This window comes from Anser cygnoides, chromosome 1, assembly GCF_040182565.1.
Source record: "Anser cygnoides isolate HZ-2024a breed goose chromosome 1, Taihu_goose_T2T_genome, whole genome shotgun sequence".
Lineage (NCBI taxonomy): Eukaryota > Metazoa > Chordata > Aves > Anseriformes > Anatidae > Anser > Anser cygnoides.
In genome coordinates this window covers 69,074,484-69,098,137 of record NC_089873.1, presented here as the reverse complement: position 1 = coordinate 69,098,137, position 23,654 = coordinate 69,074,484, and the positions used below count along the sequence as shown (strand labels likewise).

General features: G+C 39.9%; 1 long non-coding RNA gene across 1 annotated transcript; it reads left to right on the top strand.

The window, feature by feature from the left end:
• Positions 1–5,604: 5,604 nt before the first annotated feature.
• On the top strand, positions 5,605–17,029 carry LOC106030895 (uncharacterized). The gene is made up of 3 exons (XR_001204018.3): positions 5,605–7,203; positions 8,461–8,570; positions 16,144–17,029. It is a non-coding gene; the product is annotated as an uncharacterized lncRNA (long non-coding RNA).
• The last annotated feature ends 6,625 nt before the right edge of the window (positions 17,030–23,654 follow it).

Sequence of the window (23,654 nt, the reverse complement as noted above, 5' to 3'; positions counted from 1 at the left end):
TATATTTTGCTGCAATTTGTTATATTAGCAAGAGAAATTTAGATTTACAGCTTTTTTTCAGGTATTTTTTCTCCTCTATCCCAAATACAGTTACCAGTCATAAAATGAATTATATAATCATTAAGGTTGGAAAAGACCTCCAAGATCGTCTGGTCCAACTATTGCCCTACCACCGATATTGCCCACTAAACCATGTCCCTAAGCACCATGTCCAACCTTTCCTTAAACACCCCCAGGGATGATGACTCCACCATTTCCCTGGGCAACCTGTTCCAATGCCTGACTACTCTTTCTGAGAAGAAATGTCTCCTCATTTCCAACCTAAACCTCCCCTGGTGTAACTTGAGGCCATTCCCTCTAGTCCTATCACTGGTTATCTGCAAGAAGAGGCTGACCCCCAGCTCCCCACAACTTCCTTTCAAAGAGTTGTAGAGAGCAATAAGGTCTCCCTTGAGCCTCCGCTTCTCCAGACTAAACACTTCCCTCAGCTGGCCATCCAGCCAGTTTTTAACCCAGCAAAGAGTGTACCTGTCCAAGCCATGGGCTGCCAGCTTCTCCAGGAGAATACTGTGGGAGACCGTGTCAAAGGCTGTGCTGAAGTCTATGTAGACTACAACAACAGGCTTTCCCTCATCCACCACGTGGGTCACCCGGTCATAGAAGGAGATGAGGTTGATCAGGCAGGACTTGCCTTTCATGAACCCATGATGACTGGGCCCTGATTCCCCAGTTGTTCCACATGCTTTGGGTGATTGCACTCAAGATGACCTGTTCCATCACCTTCCCTGGCACCAAGGTCAGGCTGACAGGCCTGTAGTTCCCTGGGTCCTCCTTACAAACCTTCTTATAGATGGGTATCTCATTAGCAAGTCTCCAGTCAGCCGAGACCTCTCCAGATGACCATGACCACTGATAGATGATGGAAAGCGGCCCAGCAATCACATCCACCAGCTCCCTCAGCACCCTTGGGTGGATCCCATCTAGCCCCATGGACTTGTGACAGTTCAGGTGGAGCCGCAGGTCTCTAACTGTTTCCACCTGAACTGTGGGGGGTTTCTTCTGCTCCCCATCCCAGACTTCCAGGTCAGGAGGCTGAGTACTCCGAGGATAAGTTGTCTGGCTAGTAAAGACAGATGTAAACAAGGCATTAAGAACCTCAGCCTTTTCCTTATCCTCAGTAGTCATGTTCCCCCCTTCATCCAGTAAAGGATGGAGATTCTCCTTGACCCTCCTCTTGCCATTAATATATTTATAAAAACACTTTTTGTTATCCTTAACCATAGTGCCCAAGTTGAGCTCGTGCTGTTCTCGTTGACCCTTCCTGATTTTTTCTCGGCATATCCTGGCAACTTCCTTGTACTCTCCCTGAGTTGCCTGTCCCTTCTTCCACCAGACATAAATTCTCTTTTTCTCCTGGACACTCAGCACAAGTTCCCTGTTCAGCCATACCAATCTTTTTCCCCGCTGGCTCATCTTATGGCACACAGGGACAGCCTGCTCTTGCGCCTTTAAGACTTCTTTCTTGAGGAGCGTCCAGCCTTCCTGGACACCTCTGCCCTTCAGGACTGACTCCCAAGGGACCCTCCCTGCCAGTGTCCCGAACTATTCAAAGTCTGCCTCTGGAAGTCCAAGGTAGCAGTTTTACTGACCCCACTCCTGACTTCACCAATAGAGAACTCTACCATGTCATGGTCACTCTGCCCAAGACAGCTCCTTACCACCACATCTCCCACCAGTCCTTCTCTGTTCATGAGCAGCACGTCTAGCGGGGCACCCCCCTGGTAGACTCACTAACTAGCTGAGTCAGAAAGCTGTCTTCCAGGCACTCCAGGAACCTCCTAGACTACTTCCTCAGGGCTGTACTGTATTTCCAGCATATGTCTGGTAAGTTAAGGTCCTCCATGAGGACAGGCGCTGGTGATTGAGCAACTTCCGACAGGTATTTATAGAACGTCTCGTCCGCCTCTTCATCCTGGTTTGGCGGTCTATAACAGACCCCCACCAGGACGTCTGCCTTGTTGGCCAACCCCCTGATCCTTATCCACAAGGACTCTATCATTTCCAACCCTGAACTCAACAGCATAAAAACACTCTCTAATATAGAGAGCCATGCCACTCCCTTTCTTAGTTGTCTGTCCCTTCTGAGGAGCTTGTAGCCACCCACTGCAGCACTCCTGTCATGGGAGTGGTCCTACCACGTTTCAGTGATGGTGACTACGTCATAGTTTGCCTGCCACACAATAGCTTCCAGCTCCTCCTGTTTGTTGCCCATGCTGTGTGCATTGGTGTAGATGCACTTCAGTTTCACTATTGCCCTCACCCCCAACCCTGGGACTGCTCCCCCAGGCTCATCTGTATTGAGCCTCATCTTCCCCTCGTCCCCCTTCATACCTAGTTTAAAGCCCTCTCGATGAGCCCTGCCAACTCCTGGGCTAGAATCCATTTCCCTCTTTGAGACAGGTGGGACCCATTGGCAGTCATCAGGCCAGGTGTCGAGTAAACCTCCCCATGATCAAAAACCCCAAAATTCCTGCAATGGCACCAGCCTCTCAGCCATGTATTGATCAGCTGGGCCTTCCAGGCCCACTCAGTATCCCTCCCTGCCACTAAAGGGAGAGAGAAAAACAACACCTGCACACCCACTCCCTCCAGTAACTGCCCCAGTCCCCTGAAGTCCCCTTTGATAGCCTGCAGGCTTCTCTCAGCAATTTCATCACTGCCAGCGTGAATTATCAGTAAGGGGTAATAATTAAAGGGGCTAAACAAGGTCAGGAAGTTTCCTGGTAATGTCCCTGGCCTAAGCCCCCAGGTAGGCAGCAGAATTCCTTACGGATAGGGTCTGGCCAACATAATGGAGCCCTCTGTTCCCCTCAGAAGGGAGTCGCCTACAACTATTACCCTTCTTCCCTTCTTGGTGGAGGCAGTCTTGAGGTGTGGAGTCAACTTCCTTGCCCTGGACAACCCCCTGTGTGGACTTTCCCCCACATCCTCACCACCCTGTCCCTCAAGCTCCATGGCCTCCAACCTATTGTGTAAGGGCACCTGGGGAGGTGAGGTGGGTAGGGAGGGGGCCCACCTGTGATGCTGAGCAGGTAACTGTTTCCATTCCTCTCCATCTCTCAGGTCCCTTCCCTCTGCCTGACAGCAACAGGGCACAGGGTCCACCACTATTTGGGGCATATCACCACAGTGCCTTTCTGTCAGGCATGGCAGGGAGTGACTCTACCAGTCTAACTCTTGCTCACACTCCCTGATGGTCCTTAATCTCTCCACTTCCTCCTTGAGCTCTGCCACCAGGCTGACGAGATCATTCACCTGCTCACGGAGGCAGGATCGCCACCACCCTCCCTTGGCAGAAATGTACTCAGGCACTCTCTGCAGCCAGAGACCTGAACAGCCGCATTTTGGGGCAGGCACTCAGTCTGGTTTGCCACAGTCTTTGTGGTGAGCACTTTCTGCCCGATGGGAGGCCATGGCTGGGTTTGCCACTTGGACGGCAGCCAGTAGGTGAGTCAGTCTCCTGAGTGGGGATGGATACTCAGCCCTCCCTGTGCTCCCAGTTCACCGTACTCCTGGTTGCCATGCTCCCCAGTGGCCACATTTGTAGGACAGAGGGGCGGGGGCTCCTGGCTCTGCCCAAGCTTCTTCAGTCTCCCTCACGAGGGCTGCTGGGGCCTGGCAGCTCCCTCAGCTGCCTCCAGTGGCCTCCATGCAGGAAACCCCCTGCACATCATGATCTCCTGCTCTGCTGCAGAACGCATCTGCCCCGGAGCTGATAGCTTCAGCATAAACATAACCAGTTTTAAGTCGTTAGTAACTCAGATCTCCAAAAAGTTGGTGATGTGTTTTTCTGGGGTGTGGAGGAGAGTGGAAGCAGCAAGAGACAACTGATAAACGGTTTGCTACATCCTTCAGGAAACTTGATCTACCAAGCTACCATACATCTGTATTCCGAAAATCTATCTCAAACAGCATAATCATAATGCCTAGTAACTTTAGCAAAATATAGCTTAATGTCATATATGAAATTCCAATCCAAAACATGTCATCGTTTCGTAATTTCACTTACCAACTACACATGCAGTTCCACTGTCTTCTGAGTTATTCTATTCACCTGCTAAGAGTACTAGTAATGTCATGTAATGTGGCAGGATATTTTTCCTGACTAAGTGCAGTGCAGATATGAGTCTTATAGGAAGTAGCATGAGTGGGTTCCTGTGGGCTGGTAGGATGTGCCAGCTTTGTCACTGGTAGTTACCGGTGTGTAACAACTTAGACTTCCCAAGAGAACCTGTAAAATGTTAATACTTAATTCAACAGCCCAACATCATAATCTCCTCAGAGAAGTAAACAAATTAAAGTGAAACAGAGACAACATGACCTTGGATAAGTTGCCTCAGCAACCCGTGCCACTTCTTACTCCCAACTGTAGCTGCTGTGTCTATTATTTTACAGGCTTCTCAGTACAAGGCACTTACCTGTTTACATGGCATTAGCTTAGAGCCTCCTGCAGCAAGGACAGTGCAAGAAACAACTACTGGCATAAAGTTTTCACATGAAAAGTTTTACAAATTTCTTTTCATCCGCCTTTGCAAAACAGCATTAACAAAGCAGTAGCAAATCTCTAACAGAGCATAAGCACACTAATGTAAAGGAATGGAAATTCCAAATGTATCTAGAATTGGAAAGAGGAACAAAGCTGTTCGAACTGAAAAGTGCTAAGACGTAACAGGTGAAATAGTTGCCTTGGTGAAATTCTTCATTGGGCCTCAGTGACCATAGAAATGTCTGCAGAATTATATACTTCAGCCTACAAGTAGGATTGTTTATGCTTCCCACAATAGCTTAAATTCTATGCTAAAGATTGTATCTCCATTACGTGATTTGAACACTTAAGACAAACTTTAAAAAAATAAAAATAAAAATATGTCTCAATGACCATCTTCGATAGTTTTCAAATAAATTACATTTATTGTCTGCTGTCAGCACCAATCATATACACACTACACGTAATCAATCTTTTCCTTCTGCCTCAAGATATAAATAACTTGATATCCACAAACTTTTTTTTTCCTCTTAACAAACTGTTCCTGGGAAACAGGTCCCACAGTTGGGATATTTTTCTCCCTTTTTTTGACAGACCATACATGAAGATAAGAACCCTGTTGGGATGCTGAATAGCCTATCTCTGTACAGTGTTGCTCTAAACATATGGCTCTAAAATTCAGAACAGATATATCATTGGTGAAGTCCAGATAATTGATTCATAAGTCAGCTGCATCAGGCAGGTTTTTTGATGGTATCTTTATAAATAGGCTGGTGCTTTCAATGTGCCTGATGGTATCTCTCATATTGACATGAAAGGCGTTTGGAGGTTGGAATATGCTAGTTATACAACTTGTATTCTTGGTGCGGTTCATGGGGGCTGTTAGCCTCTCAGAACACTACTACAAATATTCTGGTAATTATCTCTTGTAGATTTACACTTTTTAGCTTTCAGTCTTCTAGTGTTTTACTGAATTGTGTGAAATACTTTTGAGTTCTAAAATTTCATGTTCTAAAGAAAAAGCATGGTCATTATTCAAAATGAACATGAATAAAAATAGTTCATGACTTAAAATCAACAAAACATAATTTGACTCATCAAAAGACTCTTGAATTTCCCTGTTATGTTTTTGTGCTTTTGTACCTGCCTTTCAGTTCTCTTGTTTTTAAAACTCACAAAAAAAAAAAAAAAAAAAGATTGTATGACTCAGTAGAAAACATCACAACATCCTCTGGAAATGGTAGGTTGATGGACTTATATATTCCCTACTCAGTGAAATTTTGCACCAAATAGTACAGGCAGAAACAAACAAACAAACAAACAAACAAACATACAAACAGTTACTGTAGTTCACTCTAAGCAAACAAAAGTACTGGCCACCCCCCATATGACTTGATTTACAAACTTTAAAAGCAAAAGCAAGATTAATAGGTGACAGAATTCCCTTAATTTAGAGGAGGAATTGCCTTTCAGGAGCTGTGTGCACAACGCCCGTAGGCTGCTTTGAAAACTCTTATCTATATTCTTCATTTTGAAAGAGGAGATGTCAGTGGTAAAACTGATAAGGTTTTTTTCCTCCTTCTTAAAGATAGGCACTTAATATTGACCACATGTATACATACTCACTCACTCTGCTCTATATAAATTTGTCTACATATAATTATAATTATATCTAAGCTCTCCTGACAGAAAGAAAACCACTGTAACAGAAAAAAAGAATTAGAGAGAAGGGGATCTAATAAAAATGAGGTATATCCACATCTCCTGGGTTGATTAACTGAAAAAAAAATGCACATCTTAAAAAAAAAAATGTTATTCCCTCAATGTCCTGGCTATGCACATTTTGTACATCACTTCTCTGACATTTCCAATTATTCCATGACATAAATAAAATGAAACAGTATCTGGTATGCTGAGACATCTTACCTAACACTGTTCATGCATGAAAACACTCACCAGTATTTCAAATTGTATAACTTCAGTGGATCCTGAACATACAGTTAAAAATTTGTAAATCCAGAAGGCTGAGATTGCCCTTGCACCTCACTTGCACTAATGGGGAAGACACCCAAGGATCCATGTGCCCCAGCAGAAAAACACTTTAAACATTTACAGGGACAAGGTGTAATGAAAATCATGGGTTCGGAGGCCTACTGGCATCCAAAACTCTGCCCCAGTTAAGAGTTTCATAGTGGTGTTGGGAAACCTCAACGAATGCTTCAGGTGAAAGCAGGCTGTATACCTCTCCTTTGTTATTATACACCAGCTATGCAGAAAGTACATGCTCATAGCTCACCTGAGATAAGCTACTAAGATATTCCACTAATTAAATTCAGCGTTACAACTTGCACAATAAATGGACAGCGACTTCTTTGAGGATGACGTACATACAGACAGGCTCAGCCACCACGTCTGCAGCTGTAAACAAGCTGGGGCAATGGCTGAGGCATGGCCTCCCCTCAGTGCACACATGCCTCATGCCAGCTCGCGCCAGGCCAGGGCCTTGTGGAGGCAGCAGGGGCCATGTTGGGGCCTGTTCAGCCATAGTCCTCAGGCAACAAGGAGGCCACCTCTACTACAGGGGCATTGTTTTCCCCCAAGGCTAAGCTGATGTTTTCCCACAACTTGCCAGAGGAACAGCAACAGCCCTTCATCAGGTAGGATGAATCCCTCCCTCTCCTACCAGAGGGCATGATGAGGGGAGTTTTGCACACTCACCTGCCTCAGAATGGTTTGCGGTGCCCCGCTGCACTCCCCTCTCTGGGCAGCTGCACACTTCTGCCTGTGGAAGAGGCTGATTAAAATAATAGCAAAAGTTGTTTTTCCCTCACTGCTCCATAATGTATCTCTTCACAAAAGCCTCTCAAACAGACCATGACAAGAAAACAAGGACATTTTAACAAGGGGGAAAATAACTGATAGACTGTTGTTGTTCTGGTTGTTGTTAAGTTCACACAGCAAATGGAAAACTCGGAAGGTGGCTTCAAAGTGGCCTTTTCCCTCCACCTGATAGCATCTTTTAAACACCTGTGGTGCTTAATTTTAATGAAATCTCCTATCCTGGGCATTATAATAAGGACAAAGAATTTCTTTGCTGCTGATAGAATGAAAATATTTGTTTTAAATGAACAAACATGTCTATGGATAGTGATTCTCAAAACTCTGGAGTTAATATTTCACCTCATTAATCTGTCTTTTTCTCTAATTTAGAGTTGCAAACAGTGTGGTTTAGCAGGATAAAAGTTAATTTTTCATCCTAGTCATAAATGGAGCCTCTAAAGCCAGTTTATTACATCAAATCTACAGAGGATAAAACACCTTCTGTTCTAATATTTCTATTTTCAGTACACACACTGATTTCCAATCACAGAAACATATATAAACACACACACACAGATGTAAACGCCTCTCTAAACAGCCCCTTAACTTGCTACCCTAGCTAGTGTTTATACTATGCACAGGAAATTATACAACTTTAACTCAAGATTATCAATGTACGTATTGAAATCTTTTCACAAGAAACTTGAGAAACAAGCCACTTCTACTGTGCACAGCAAACAGTTTAAAGGCTTCAGTTTGCATATCTACACAAGTTTAGGAAGGGTGAGAGAAGACACTTGGTGTGGCCATCTGTGCTGCAGAGGGTCATGATGGACTCTAAACCCATCCTTCCTCCCAAAAACTTGCAGAAGTGGCAGTCAGGAAACTCTTTTTCCCTGTGTTTATCCAACCTGAATCTTTTTGGTTGAACTTCCCAAGTGGGAAAAAAAAAACTTCAGGGCTAAAACCTTCAGATAAAATAAAACCACCATTGCCACGTTGTATACTGAAAAGGGGTGGAGAGAAATGCCAAACCTGTTTGCTGAACCATGAGTTGGTCCCTTTGTCTGCATTATGAAATGCTTTCCTTGCAGACACTTCAGAAGTAAGTCTGCCTCCTCAAACCTCCATTTAAAAGGATTATATGCAGAACTCAACACAGGCAGGGGCGCTGAGCCCTCGCATTCAGCTTCCCCAGCAGGAGGTAAGTTCCAGCATGGCAATGAATTTAAATGGACTTCCTATTTTCATAGAAACAATAAAAAGAAGTAAGGCAGAGAGAGAAATGTTATTTACACAGGTCAGAACTGGATGAGAAGTTATCTAAATAGGAATAGGCAGCTGAAGAAAATAAGACTTGTGAGAAAGACCACAAGATTGTAAAAGTTTAGGCCTTCTCTACATTGGGAGTTTAATCCTTTTGCTCCACTGAGACCACTGAATAGGGTAAAAGACAGCTTATTTGTATTCTCCTCTTTTGTCAGCACCTCAGATTCTTCTTTTCTCTAATAGCTCATGCTCAACATTTAAAAATATTTAAAACCAAATTCAGCTAACAAATTTTTAACCACTCCAAAACAGTAAACTGAGGGGAAAGTCCCATAGAATGACACCAGTAGAGAAGAGTAGGCTATGTTAAGGTTTTATGTCCTACTGTTTTCTCATCAGTCTCTAGTTCTCCCAGTTTTACGTCCATACTTCAGATTATAAACGTGTGCTCATTTTCCAAAGGGACCACCTCCTCCCAGTGGTTAGCATTTACATGTTTTGAAGATTAAAGGCCAAACGAAGGCTTTTTAACAGAGCATTTGCACACCAAAATTATTCTATTGATGTAAATCTACTCATTACCAAAAACTGACTGGCATGGAAGTATAACATAACTAAGAGAGAACTGTAATACTTGATTAGACACTCTGACTTTTAGGCCCACCTAATGTTATCACAGAATCACAAAACGGTTTGGGTTGGAAGAGACATTAAAGAGCATCTAGTTCCAAACCCCTGCTATGGGCAGGGACACCTTCCACTAGACCAGGAAGGTGTGGCCACGAAGCCACATCCAACATGGCCTTAAATATTTTTATTTATTTATTTATTTATTTATTATTTATTTATTTATTTATTTTTAATCCACAACTTCTCTGGGCAACCTATTCCAGTTCCTCACTACCCTCATAGTAAAGCATTTCTTCTTTATATCTAGTCTAAATCGACCCTCTTTTAGTTTAAACCCATTACCCCTTGTCCAATCACTACATTCCCTGAGTCCCTCTCCTGTTTTCTTGTAGGCCTTCTTTAGGTACTGTAAGACTGCTATTATGCCTCCCCAGAGCCTTTTCGTCTCCAGGATGAACAACTTCAGCTCTCTCAGCCTGTCTTCATAGAAGAGGTGGTGCCCAGCCCTTTGATCATCTTTGTGGCCCTCCTCTGGACTTGCTCCAATAGGTCCATGTCCTTCTTATACACATGGACACAGAGCTGAACGCGGTACGCTAGGTAGGGTATAATGAGAGCAGAGCAGAAGGGGAGAATCACCTCCCTTGCCCTGCTGGCTACACTTCTTTTGATGCAGCCCAGGATGCAGTTGGCTTTCTGGGCTGCAAATGCACATTTCTGGCTCATGTTGAGCTTCTCGTCAACCAACACCCCCAGGCCTTTCTCCTCAGGGCTGCTCTCAATCCATTCTCTGACCAGCCTGTATTTGTGCTTGGGATTGTCCTGGCACAGGTGCAGGATGTTGCACTTGGCTTTGTTGAACAGCATGAGGTGTGCCCAGGCCCACCTCTCAAGCCCGTCAAGGTCCCTTTGGATGGCATCCCTTCCCTCCAGCTTGTTGACCACACCACACAGTGTGATATCACTGGGATACTTGCTGAGGGTGCACATTATACTAATGTTGCTCCAATATAACTGTGTATCTTGAGGAGGTTATATATCTATGAAAGAACTCTAGTTGTATTTATATCTTTATATATGAATGAAAGATATTAGTAAAGATCCAGAAAACAGAAATAATGAGAAATCATATTTTAGTCACCCTATTTTAGATTGGTGACAAATAAAATGTTTCAGTGCAGAAAGCACGCAAATTTGTCACAGAGTCTAAAATGTAAATGAAATACTCACTCACTTGTACACTTTCACTTTTCAAAGTGTAAGCTGTTTTTAAACTTAGACAATCAGTTGACCGTCTCTGAGAAATGACCCTCATGAGGTATCTGTTAAGGGGCCAACCTCAAATTCTAACAGAAAACTTAGATCCAAAGTGGGCAGTCCTTGTACATGGTACACAAATCTTAGTAAGCAATTATGATGGATATGCTAGGTGCAGGCAGATTAAAACCAGTTTGGGAACTGCTGCAGAACCACCCAGCCATTCTGAAGTGCCTTTTTTGCACCCATGGTTTTAAGTGGACATGCTCTAAGGTGGCAACACAACACCCCACCACACACTGCAGCTTCACTCTGCAGCAGCGCAGAATGACCACTTCACCAAAATTAGGGTGCTGCAACCAGTGTCTTGGCAGCTCATCTGACCTGCCTCCACAATACCAAATTTAGCTCTCTGTTGCAGGAGAACAGTAGGGGCAAGCAAATTGTATGTCATAGTGGGGGCTTTACGTATAGCAATAAGCACTCCTTTTGTTTCAAAGAACTCTGTACTAAAGAGGTTAATCATCTGATCTCCTCTGTCTATTCTGCAATCCAGTTCCTTTCTCTTTCCAGCCTTCCCTTACTTCTTTGTTGGGCCCCTCAGATCCTGAGGTCCTGAGCTGTTGTTTCACCTCATAAAAAGAAATCTTTTCCCTTACTTTCAGTGTTGTCACTATGAGAATAGTGGTACTCACTATCTTTTAGATCTGTTTGTTAGTGGCCTGCTCAGCCAGGGCCCCCAGGGATACACACTGTTATCTCTGTGGTCTATAGTATCTCTTCTGAACTTATGCAACTTGAATTACTGGAGTTCCTGTGTGAAACTTTTCATCCAAAGGACTGGAAACCTTTTCACACATTATGAACCAGAGGGATACTGTAAGGACAAAGGTAAGTATTTGAAGGCTTCTTTTAGTCCTAGCTACCTAACAAGGAATTCTTCTACTCTCTACCTCACCCTAAGAATTAAAATAAATGTCAGATACAAGTGGAAGCCAATTCCAACTTTGTTTCTGACCCCCACCCCCAACCTCTAGAGAAGGATTCAAGGCTGGAAAAAGGCGCAATCTGGACCACTGATGACCAAGACTTGATCTAATCTTAACTGATTGCATCCCCTAAACTATGGGATGCTATTGCCAAAGCTATGATTTACACAGGTACACATTTTTTCTCCTCTGTACCTTATAGTGCTTCTAAGACTACATTACAATACCTGAGTGTCTCACAGTCTATGACACATTTAATGCTAACAACATCTCTGTGAGGGATGGAGGTGCCATAGTTCTCATTTCATAGATGGGTAACTGGGGCACATTGCAAACTAGGGCCTTGTCTAAGAGTTACATCAGCAGGTAAGTCTCTAAGTAGAGACAACTATAACAGAGTAAGGATATCCACAGAGATGATTATGTCAGCATAAGTACATTAGAAAAATATTATGATAATTAATAGTTAAATAAATAATAATCAAAATAATTAAGGTATAATATATTAGAAAATTCCTCAGTGCAGCCACTACCCTCCATAACATCCACAGTGTTACAAGGGAAGAAATAAATAAGTGCCCTAGCCTAGCACTTTTTCAGTGCCTGAGCCAGCTTTCCTCTTGTGTATCATAACATCAATGAAACCAGTCTCACAGGAACTCTTCTGAGAATACTTGCCACAGTACAGCAGAAAGCTGGCATGAAGAGGCTTCAGCCTCCATGACTCAGTACTGCTGCGGCAGTACTCTTTGCTGCTACTTCCTTTCCTATCTCTGAGCACGTATCTCAAGTATCAGCACTCATGGCTCTCTTGTGACAACAAAGGCTTGGGCTACATCAGTCCAAGGATTATTGTTTTTATTCTGCCTGATTGAAAGAGTCTGTACACCAGTGGTCCTTCTTTTGGGGGAAGTTTTAATAACTATATGCAGTGGCAAAGGACTCCTCAAAAATCTAAGTGGGTCAGGACTGAGGTTTTTTTTTTTTTTTCCTCTTGCAAGAGCAAATGTAATAGGGATAATCTTACTTGGAAAAAAAAAAAAGGCAATTTTCAAAAATACCTAGTTTACAAAGCCTTATCACATCTTGATGAGTGATGGCTGTAGCTTTTTCGGTTTCCTACTCCCCATGGTGGTCCTGGGTCTCATACAACTCCTTCTCTTTTGAAGGATGGTCCCTTTAGTCCCATTAGGGTATGCTGTTCTCTGCTGGCAGGCTTTCTCCTGCTCTGGCCAGGGAGAGGGAAAATCTTCAAAGTTAATAATTCTGGCATTATCCCTTCATAATCCTTCCCAGTATGAATATTACATTTGCTGTTTTCCAGTCAGATGGTACCACTGTTGGCTCAGTTGGTTTATTAAAACTTCTTTCTACTGGACATGTTCAGACATCCAACATTTCTGGTACAATTTTGGAGTGGAAATTATCTAGTCCTGCTAACCTGATATTATTTTATTTGCTTCCAACCTAGATGAATACATTTCTGTTTCAGGCCCTCATTCCCAGCAGTTATTTTTCTTTTGCCTCCATATTTTATAGCAGTATCCTCCCTTGAAACTAGTAGAAATTATTCATCAAGATTTTGAGATCTACCCAGAGAAGCTTCTGAGTTTTTTGAAAGATGCATGATTCAAAACATTTTTTTTCTGCTCCTGAAGAATTAAAGCAGTATATTTTGGTAGTAGGCACTGCTATAAGCACAGTATCATACAGTTCACGTAAACCATCACAGCTCCAAATTCATCAGAAACACTAGACTATCCAAATGCTTTCTTTAGAGCATCCGAGGAAAAAAAGACACAAACACAAAGCTTTTTTTTTTCACTCAGAAGACAGTAAGGTAGGAATACTACCACCATCATCACCAGCATGATCATTTAGGATTTGTTTCTTTGTTGGTTTTGGTTTTAGATATGAAAAATCGTGAACTAAAGTACAAAACTATCAAATGGCAAACTATAGCCACGTGAAATAGAAATCTGACAAGGAACCAAAATTCAAGTTGGTGTTTCTATAAGTAGGCTTACAAAAGCTGTTGGCTCTGTACTTTCAAAAATTTTGCAGAAAATTAGGGTATGGCAGATTCCCATTTTCCAAAGACTAATCATCTTTTTACTGAAAAAAAATATTATATAAACATATTTTATTGTTGTTAATGGGAAGATTTAATTCGGCTACTTAATTTATATACTTGACTAATGCAGGGACAAATATTTGTACTCAGAAATATGCTGAAGCTTGAGAAAAATAATTGAAATAGCAATATATTAATGAATATTTCTGGTATGGCATCATTCAAAGAAAATACATGTAATAACATCACCAATCCTTAATTAGTTTAAAAAAAAAAAAGCGCTAAGAGCCCAAAACAATAGATATATATTAGATATATATTTGTCTTTCTTTTTATGCATGAGATAATATTTATTGCACTTATATAAATGCTTTGTTAATTGAATTTTTGTTTCTATAAAAAAAGTGTCAGTAATTAAAAAACCTGGGACCAAATTTCCTTTAAAGGTTCATGAACATTTTGTCACACCTGATGTGAATTTCAAGTTCCAGATGAAAACAAAAACCTGAACATGTTCCATGCAGCTTCTTGTTTCATCACAAACATTTCTCATAGCTTCAGTAGATAGGCAAGAACCCCTTTAGCATTAGCTTTCTTAATCAGACTGCTACACACATATTGCAAGTTCTTTTTCTGTAGGAATCTCATAGATTCTCTCATCCATTTCTTTGTCAGAAGAGTAAGTTTTGACACTTACACCAATTCCTTACATGAATCCCTTGAGTAAATAAAAGTGACTAGCTGCTCCAGGAGGAAAAAAAAAAAAGTCATAAAGCACCTGGAAATCCTAGATGAAGTGCATGGATTTTATGAATAGTGCTTTGTTCCATGTTGCAGGTTGTCTTTATTTTTAGGTGCTGTAATATAACACTTATACTATTAAGCAGGCAGCTCTGGAGGGAAATAACAAGAGAAATAAGAGAAGTCCAGTAGTTTCTGTCTTTACGTAAGCATACCTGGGGTATTTCCAAACCTTGCAGTTAGATACAGATGCAGGCTATGAAATTTAGTAGATTTTCAAGCAAAACCAACCAACCCAAAGGTGTCTGGTCAAATCATATCTTTTCATTCTAAGTGATAGTGATAACAGGGTTGCATGAATAGCTTCAGGTAGAATGTACAAGAAGTTGCACCCCACCACAGTTCTGCAGGAACAAAGCAGAAGCATCCTTTATCACAATCCTGAAATGCAGGCAGATGTTCAAGAGAAGCCTACAAACCCTAAAACTTTGCATCTATAATAGTGACTGGATGTTTTGTGGACATGCTATCTATCAAATATAGCATCCAATTCAGCAGTGTTTATGGTATGATGTCAGTGCCTGATGGGCATTTCAAGTGTAGCTCCAATTTCCATCAATTACTCACAGATTAATCTGAAACAAACTAAAATTTTAGGCAAGCTTGGATCTGGCTCCTAATCTACCCAAGATGCAGGGTTGGGGGACAAAGCACAGTAATAATTCAAAATGATGAAAGCAATGCCATAGCAGGTAGTTGCAGTTTTCTTGCCATCTAGTTTCAGCCCAGCAAGGCTACTTCTAGGCCAGTTTTGTTAATTCAGTGATTTTAATAGACCTGAGGAGGCAAAAGAAAGCAGCAATTCTGTGTTTCATCTTATCTCATGTAAATGTGATGTCAAAACTGAAAATTTTCAGGGTAAACAATATAAATGAACTCAAAGAAGTTTGGAAAATGAACTTAGAAATAATTAAAACAATATGTATTGTTACAGAAATCAAGTAAATTTTGTGCTTGTAGTAGAATCTGTCGTATCTTTAAGAGAAAACTTGAATACAAATAACAGCTTTTACTAAACCAAATAGTGTAGCTGAAAAAAGCTAGATCAACTTCTGAGCATTCAGCTCTCCTTCAGGACATAAGAATAACAACAGCCTATTTTTTCCTTTGACAAAAGGGGAGGGAAAAAGAGTTGGAGGTTCATTTAAACACCTTTATGCAAACTGGCCCTGAAACAGCCTCTATTTCCTTTATTATAATTACTTATTGGGAGACTGAAGAACTTGGCCACCATGTGTGTTCTGTTTGTTGGCCCTTTAGAGGCAGTAGACCCTACCTCATTGGGAAGAAAAAGCATTCCTGTTATACATGATCTGTATGTATGCACCCTTGCAAGGCAGAGAAGACACAACCCATGTGTCTTGGCGAATGGCTGCACTTGAAAGTAAAGATGTTTTGTTCTCTTAAGACAAGAATATGTCAGTTTTAATCTTCACCTGGTTTGGCATCTCAACCATCAAATGAGAGAAGGGATTTAGAGTAAAAATAGCAATGGTTCAGCCACTACATTAAAAACCACAAGACCTCTTAAATGGAGTTTCTAATAAAAAAAAAAAAAAATACTAACTGGTTAATTGCAGTTGCTAAATGATTTCTTTTTATAGTAAAAGTTTTATAATTAACAAGCCAGACATTGATTTCTAGTCATTATCAATTTCTCCATGATTATTATTGCTTCTCTAATAATCTTCACTGTATTAACATAGATTAAGAAGCTCTTTAAAATAGAGCAACTTCATTAGCTCATTCTATCACAGGAGGACCTGCAGAACTCAGCACTTCAGTTAACCACCACGCAGAAGCTGAAAATAAATGCTGCAAGACTATTCCTAGGGGCTGACATGCATGAAGAAGTGTGAGAAACCTCAGTGCTCAACTCCTAGCACTTAACTACCAGTCAGTAAAGCTTCTAAAATCACTAACATGGACAGCCATGTTAACAATATTTCTGTGTTAATCTTTATTGCTACATTAATTAAATGTTTTTTATCCTATGCACCTAATGTATTTGAGAAACGTTATAAATCCAGTTGCAAAACTGGAGTAATTTCAGCTGGGTAAATGAAAGCATGGTAGTTTCATGAAAGCTTTTGAAAACACAGCAGTGTAACAAAGCACAGTAGCACAGAGGAGGGGAAAAATACCTCGTCCTGTGTAAACCTCCTGGATTTCAGGCCTTATAATACACTGACTGAAGTAGGGATCGGGATGGCATATGACTTTTGCTCTTGTGAAACATGCCAGGGAATCTTTACAGACTAAGCAACTATTTCTCATCCAAAAGCATTGGATTAATTTTGCCCAGTCTTTTCCATGGAGGTATGCTAAGTTTGATAATAGCTATGGCTGTCCTTTGGAGACCACATAGACCATTCATTTCTGCCTGGAAATAGCAGAATTCAATAAAAGTTTTAGTGTGCTTTGGGTTTGTTTGTAAACATTTGTAAAATTATACTGACTTTTTTGCTCTGAGATTTTGATGTACAATTTATATAATGCAAAGAAGTCACATAGGATGTTGGCAATGGGACAATAGTTTTGCGAGTTATGCAGGAGTTTTATTTCAGATCTAGTCCACAGACTGTTTATTTCATGAAATAAAATAGCATCTAATTACTTGTATTTTGGGTGACTATTCTTCTCAAACATTCCAAGTAATCTCGTTCAACTCTCCTTCATGAATTCACAAAAGAAACAAAAGCCATGGCTCAATGCAAAAGGGTTTTGAAAATGTTGTGTGATGTTTTATACAATTAATATAACAAATAGAAGAGAAACCCTTATTCAAGTCTTTGATATCTCAATACGAGCTTACAACCCATGGATCTGCACTTCCCCACAACTGCAAATCTGTCAAGATATGAAGATTTGTCTTATCACTAAGACTGAGAATAGCCGGGCAATCTAGAGTTTTTTAAATGCTGAAACTGAGTTGAATTCAGACTTGTCCTTCTATCCTCACCCATTTTACCAAAATTGTGTGATTACATGTGACAGAATGCAAGAAAAAACTCCAAATCAGAAGAGAATTATACTAATGGATTAAAATGTGAAATATTAAAAATCTCATATTTGAAATATATCCTTCGAAAAGACATGCATTAGAGCCTCTAGTTATCTACAATAAATTTTTCTGCTCACAAGAAAGTCAGTCCTTGTGGGATTTTCAATCAAACTTCATAGATTTATTTTGTCAACCCTAAACAATGCTTAGCCTTCTCTGTTTTTCACAGAAACTGGTAGATAGAATTCTACCTGTCCTACCTTAGAATTGGTCATATGCTATAGGAAAAGTTCTGCATTTTCCTACTGATTTCTTCAAGTTGATTAAGGTCTATTAGACTGATGCTATGCTTTTTAAATTATCAGAAATCTCAATTAATGACTCAGAAAATAAACAGAAAAACCTTATTCCTTTCACAGACCTGCACCATTCAGAGTAGCACAAATATGAAAAATTATGCAGGAGGTACAGTGATGGAAGATCATGTCTTTGGGATTCCTCTTCAGGGAATTACCACTCACATGCTTAAATTTAAAGTAAACCTAAGCTAATTATGAATTTGCCATGATATACATATGAACTTGAAGGACTCTTCAAAATAAATGGAAGCCTTTTTAAATAAAGCCTTCAAGAAGGAAGAGGGTGGAAGTGGTCATTATTTTTTCCAGAAATGTTGAGTTAGTGGTCAACAGGTAGAAATTAAAAAAAAAAAAAGGTATTTCATAAAGATTTGTTTGTTTGAATACATCTTACAGATGCAGCAAAGTGCCTTAAGAGCCCAAATCCACAGGACACCATGTTCAGTGTACTTATGGCATGTGATGGAAGACTGTGCAGAAACAGCTCAGCATCAGCAACATGCTACTTTGTTTTAGTGTGACCCAAGCTTAATTTGTCTGAGCACAGTTTCATGTTAACCTGGATACAGAGAGGACTGGACATCATGACAGCTGCATGGAATTGGTCTGTGGCTGTGCACAGACACGCACCTGTTAGTGCAGTATGTGAACAGCAATGAACATAGCACCAGACAGTGCTAAGGATCAAAGCAGTCACGGTCTTCGCAGTTCCTGCCCTTGTAAGTCCACCTTTGATAATACTTCCAGGCCCTGATCTTTGTGCAGTAATGGATTTTCTGACACAGACAGACCAACCTGTTCATAGCTAGGCTGGGACTTCTAATACATATATCGTGTAGTGTAAGCATACCCTAATATCCTTTGCCACCCTGCCTGCTTTTAAAAATTTTAAAACAAGACTTACATCCATATCATGAGACATGGAAATTCATAGTTCGTGGTCTTTATTCACGATGCTCAACTGAAACTTCATTTATGAAAAGTGGAACTATGCTATGCAACAGTACTAAAAATTAAAATTAATTGATCTGACCATAATCATCAGTGAACAACTGAAGAGGTTGTAACCAAGGAATCATCTTGCCTTTTGAAAACTGTCTGGATAAACTTAACGGATACATACAGCAATATGATCTAAGGGAATACATGCATTCATTTCCCTTTTCCATTCACCTAAGAGGGTACTGAAACTTTTATCTGATGCCACATTAAGGTGTAATGTGCTCCGATATGCAACAGATAAGGAATTCCCAAAACTTTCTTTGATGTCTTTCAGTCATGTTTCCATCAAATAATTTACCATGGAAAGAAGACACACAGAAATTACTAAATTCTTAATTCTTTGTAACCAAGCAATTGTTTTAGACCGAAAATATATTTATTCCTTTCTTTTCTTTTTTTTTTTTGTCCTTGTTTTATGTATCTGATCTAGAGGAGAGGAGGAGAGGGAAAAATTGTGCATATTCATCTGAAAAGTCTTTCATCCTGTAATACATACAACATCAAAGGACCACACCTATGAAAATATTAATTCACCTCTAAACTTTTTGTCCCAAGGCCACCACAAATCTCTCTCCTCTTGTCTGATTTATGTTTCAACAATGTTTTCAATAACCCTCTACAGCTCTACATCTATTGAGCAAATACCCTGGAAGTGTTGCAGAGAATTGCTATGTCCTAATACAGCATATATAGAATAATAAATATATTGAAACCAATCTATTTTCTCAGATATGAAGAGTACATGAATGTAATTGGTATTCTAATTTATGACAAATACCCTGTGGCTACAGTAACTAGGGCCCCGCACTGTAACATAAAGAACAGCTTTGCATCTTCAACATCTCATTGAATAGGGCTGTGCACTGCCTTCTCTAAATTCAGCACAAAGCTAGTTTAGACTCATACTGTAGTAGTCACTATGCAAGCAATTCTTATAAAAGTTTCAGAGTAAATTCATCTTGGTCCAACTTTATTTACTTCTTGAGAGACATCTATGTTTCAACAGAGAGTGGATTAAAGCAATTAAAAACTCCAAGCATGATATGGGTTTCCTGTTATGCTATTAACCCACTCCTTCCCCACTGGAAAACAAATGGCCATGTGATCCTCCTGTTGCCACAGGTAAAAGCAGCAGCAGCAGTAACTCTGCTTGCATTTCTTGGTCATAAAGTTAGTACTCCATTGTAATGATTTTCCCTTTTGTGTAGGAAGAAACAGTTTGACATGAATATATTGGTCATTCACAGGACATGTTCAGAAGACTTCCTTTACAACTTCCAAGAACAATAAAACTAAATAAGATGAATTACTAGCTGTCTTGAGACCAGTGATACCTAATGAGTTCAGGTTTGTAATGATTTAAACAACAGCAAACCACAACAATGAAAAGGCAAGATAAACTTAGGTTCTGATCTGAAAACTGCATAACTCCCGATTTGAAAGAGGTAGAAACATACGATAGATACTCATATGCCTTAATCTACCTGTGCTTTAATTCTATATATCCACTGGTGCTACTTTTCCTTTCTTCATTCCAATTTATTTATTCTATACATAATTCTTAATGCAAACCCATATCCAACAGAATGACACAGACTGTTTTCAAATTCACTCCTGAACTTCACAACTGGACTTGCTTTGCTAATGCAGATTTCGAATCTAAAGCCCACAAGCTTTGGAGAAGCTAACACTAGGCTGAGCTGTTACTACCAAATTTCCTGTGGCTCATGAAAGTCTCTCACGCATACTCCATTCCTCACCCCCTAATTTCCAGTTAGATCTGAACTTTACAAAATGAAAGTGTAAAATAATTTGCAGAAGCAGAAAATTACACTTTAGGGCCTGTGCATCAAACAATCTAGGTCTCTAGGTATTTGTTTATCTAAGCATAGTATGCTCTGACAGTTCTTAACATATGTAATAGCAAATAATAACTTTTTATATAGTTTTATGAGTCATGAAAGTTGTAATAAATGAAATGAATAAAAATATCCTGTCAATATATAAAAGATTATTTTGAAGAAGAATCTTGAGGTAGGATCAGAAGATGGGCTTCATCAGCAAAATTGTAAAGGAATCAGAAATAAGAGGGACTAATAAAAAGGACATGGGTTCAAAAAAATTTTTTTCCATGGATCGGTAGTGGGTCAAACTTCACAACAGGAGATCTATGAAAATGTTATTTTGTCTTGAAAAACTTCTGTTGTGTGCTGATAACATGAGTGGCCTTGAGAACTGTAGTCATATCAATTTGCTGATTCTCAAAGTGATATAGTAGCTTTTGGTGTGTACCAATAGCAAGGAATAAAAAAGCAGGCAGGCTTTTGTGCTTTAGACCAGAGGAGCTCTACAAGCTTTTACAGTTCTGCGGTGGCAAAACCTTTTGGGCCTTTATTCATTGGCAGATTTATACTAGCATTTCTTTTTTCCTCTCTCTCTTCCTTTGTCAGCCCACCCACACTCAAATATTTACTACTTCTGATTCAGCTGAAAGAAATCCTGGAAGTGCTTTGAAAGACAATTTGGGATAACCACATAAACAAAGCCCTTTGCATTCAGGTGCTCTGAGAACTACAATATCCCCAAGCTGCAAAGACACAGGTTTATGGTGCATTATCTCCCTGACATTATTCATAGAGGTGGAAAGAAACTTATACTGCATTAAGCTAAAGTAAATTAATTTTGCATGAGCTGAAGGATGAACTGGAAAAGTGGAATCCATAGTCTAATCTGAGACAAGGACTTGCCCTTTTCCTGAAAGAATACTCGAAGCACTGGATTGGAGGAGCAAGCACCTGGACATTTTCAAAGTGTGATGATGAAGAGAAACAAATGAACGAGGTCTTATGGTCTCTCCACCAACACACTACATCAACATGTAGGCCCACTCACCCAATCCCTTGCTCTCAGGGTCAGTGCTCTGTCACACACCAGTGGTCCTGTGTGCAGTTGTTTCTGACCCTGGTTCCAGAATCAGAGAGGCTCCTTCTCTGGATTTTAACACTGGCCTACCTTCTCCCCATCTATACCTCATTCACAAAAAGTCATCTTTTATCTGATCTTTTATTTGATATAAAGATGTATTTAATTGTTTAAATTAAATTTAATTTAATCGTTATATTTGTATATAATATATGTTATATATTGGGTAGTTACATGCCAACACCTCTTCAAATGTCAAAAATTCACTTGGCTACATTTTGATGTGTGTTTAATGGCAGACAGAAGCACAAACATGAATTATCAATGCTACAGCCATTCTAATAAAAGAAGTCCAATGTCTCAGAAAGAAGATAGCTGTAATTTCCTAAATTTTGAGAAGCTAGATTATAGTCCTAACAGCATTGATGACACATGGCATATCAATGGGCAAGCTTAGAAAATAAATAAATAAATAAATAAATACATAAATAATTTAGTTGGTTCAGACGTTTCATTTGCCTTAGTACCATGATTACTGTCTCAGTCTCTTTTATTTTTGACAGCATTCACAAGAACATAGTTAAGTATTTCCATTAATCTTAGGTTTGGGAATTCAGTGTTTTCATTTCCAGTACATAAAGTTGTTCTTGGATAGAATTTAGGAACAAAAAAAAAAGTCAATCATTAATTTTAGCCTCAGCCAAATTAGATGAGAGAGAGAATTGTACATGAAAATCCTTGGAAAAGATTAATTACTGGTATTCTTTACAAGAAAGTTATGTCCTGAATCATCAGGATGGCAGTGAAGGTATGCATTGAAAAAATCAATTTGGCTCTCACAGATCCTTAGACAAGTCCCTCAGAAGAAGGAATCTAGTTATGGGTTAATACATAAAATATACCAATTTAAAGTTGACTTTCAAAAAAGCCACAATTAGAAAGGTCTAGCTTTTAATCTGGAGCTCCTCTAGCTGTTGAAGACTAGAAGAAAACAGTCCTTACATCCTTGCTACCGATGAAGTCCCTTATGCCCGCTAGCTGCTAGAGTGAGCCTGAACTTACTGCAAGCTGCTTTCATGTGTAGTGGAGAGCTGATACAAGGGGAGGGTGACTGCAGGATCAGAAAAGGCAACAGAAACTGCCAGAGAGTCTTACTAGATCCTTGTTTTAACACAAGGAGTGTTAAATGTTCCTTGGCTGCTTTTGAAGTTCAACACTTTGTAACTGGAGTTCATTCTGATAAATATCAGATAGAACATACATATTTAAAGCAAAAGATATTGAAGATGAGAGGACACTTAAATGAAAAGATAAGAATACATATTTATTCTCAAGTATCTAAAAATATTTTACTTGAGGGGTGCAGATTGTTTGAAAATTTTCTGCTCTTGCCTTGTGATATTAAATCTGAAGTAGATTTTACTAGCACAACGGAACTAGTGTCATTATTTCACTAATTAGTCCCATTTCTGCTGTTAGCACTGAAAACACTGGCTTTTTTTCCCAGTTTGCCTCCTTCAAAGACATGCCAGATGAGTTCAGGCTCTGTTTTGAGACTGGAAATTAATAGCAGTATTTTGATCAAGCTGCATTTAAAATGACTATGATCACTTAAAAAGCATGTTAATTCCAGGCTACTAAAATGAACGGCTGATGCTCTTCAACTTTTTTTTTCCAGTGGGCAGCCACAGATCCTATGTGGATCTGTGACCATGAACAAAAGACAGAGACACATTATCTGCCCATGGTAATGCCAAGCAACAAATAACTTGATTTCTGTAATATTTATTTTTTTTCCAGAATAAACATGGAAACTATCTGTTTTGCTTTACATTTCTTTTCTCTGTCAGCTCTAAAAATCACCCATTGTGCTTGGATACCATACAATGCATCTGGTATGCAGGATCACACACTGTCCTGAAAACCCTTCCCATATCTCGTAACAAGATGAGTTATGGGTAAAGTAATAATCTTACAGGAC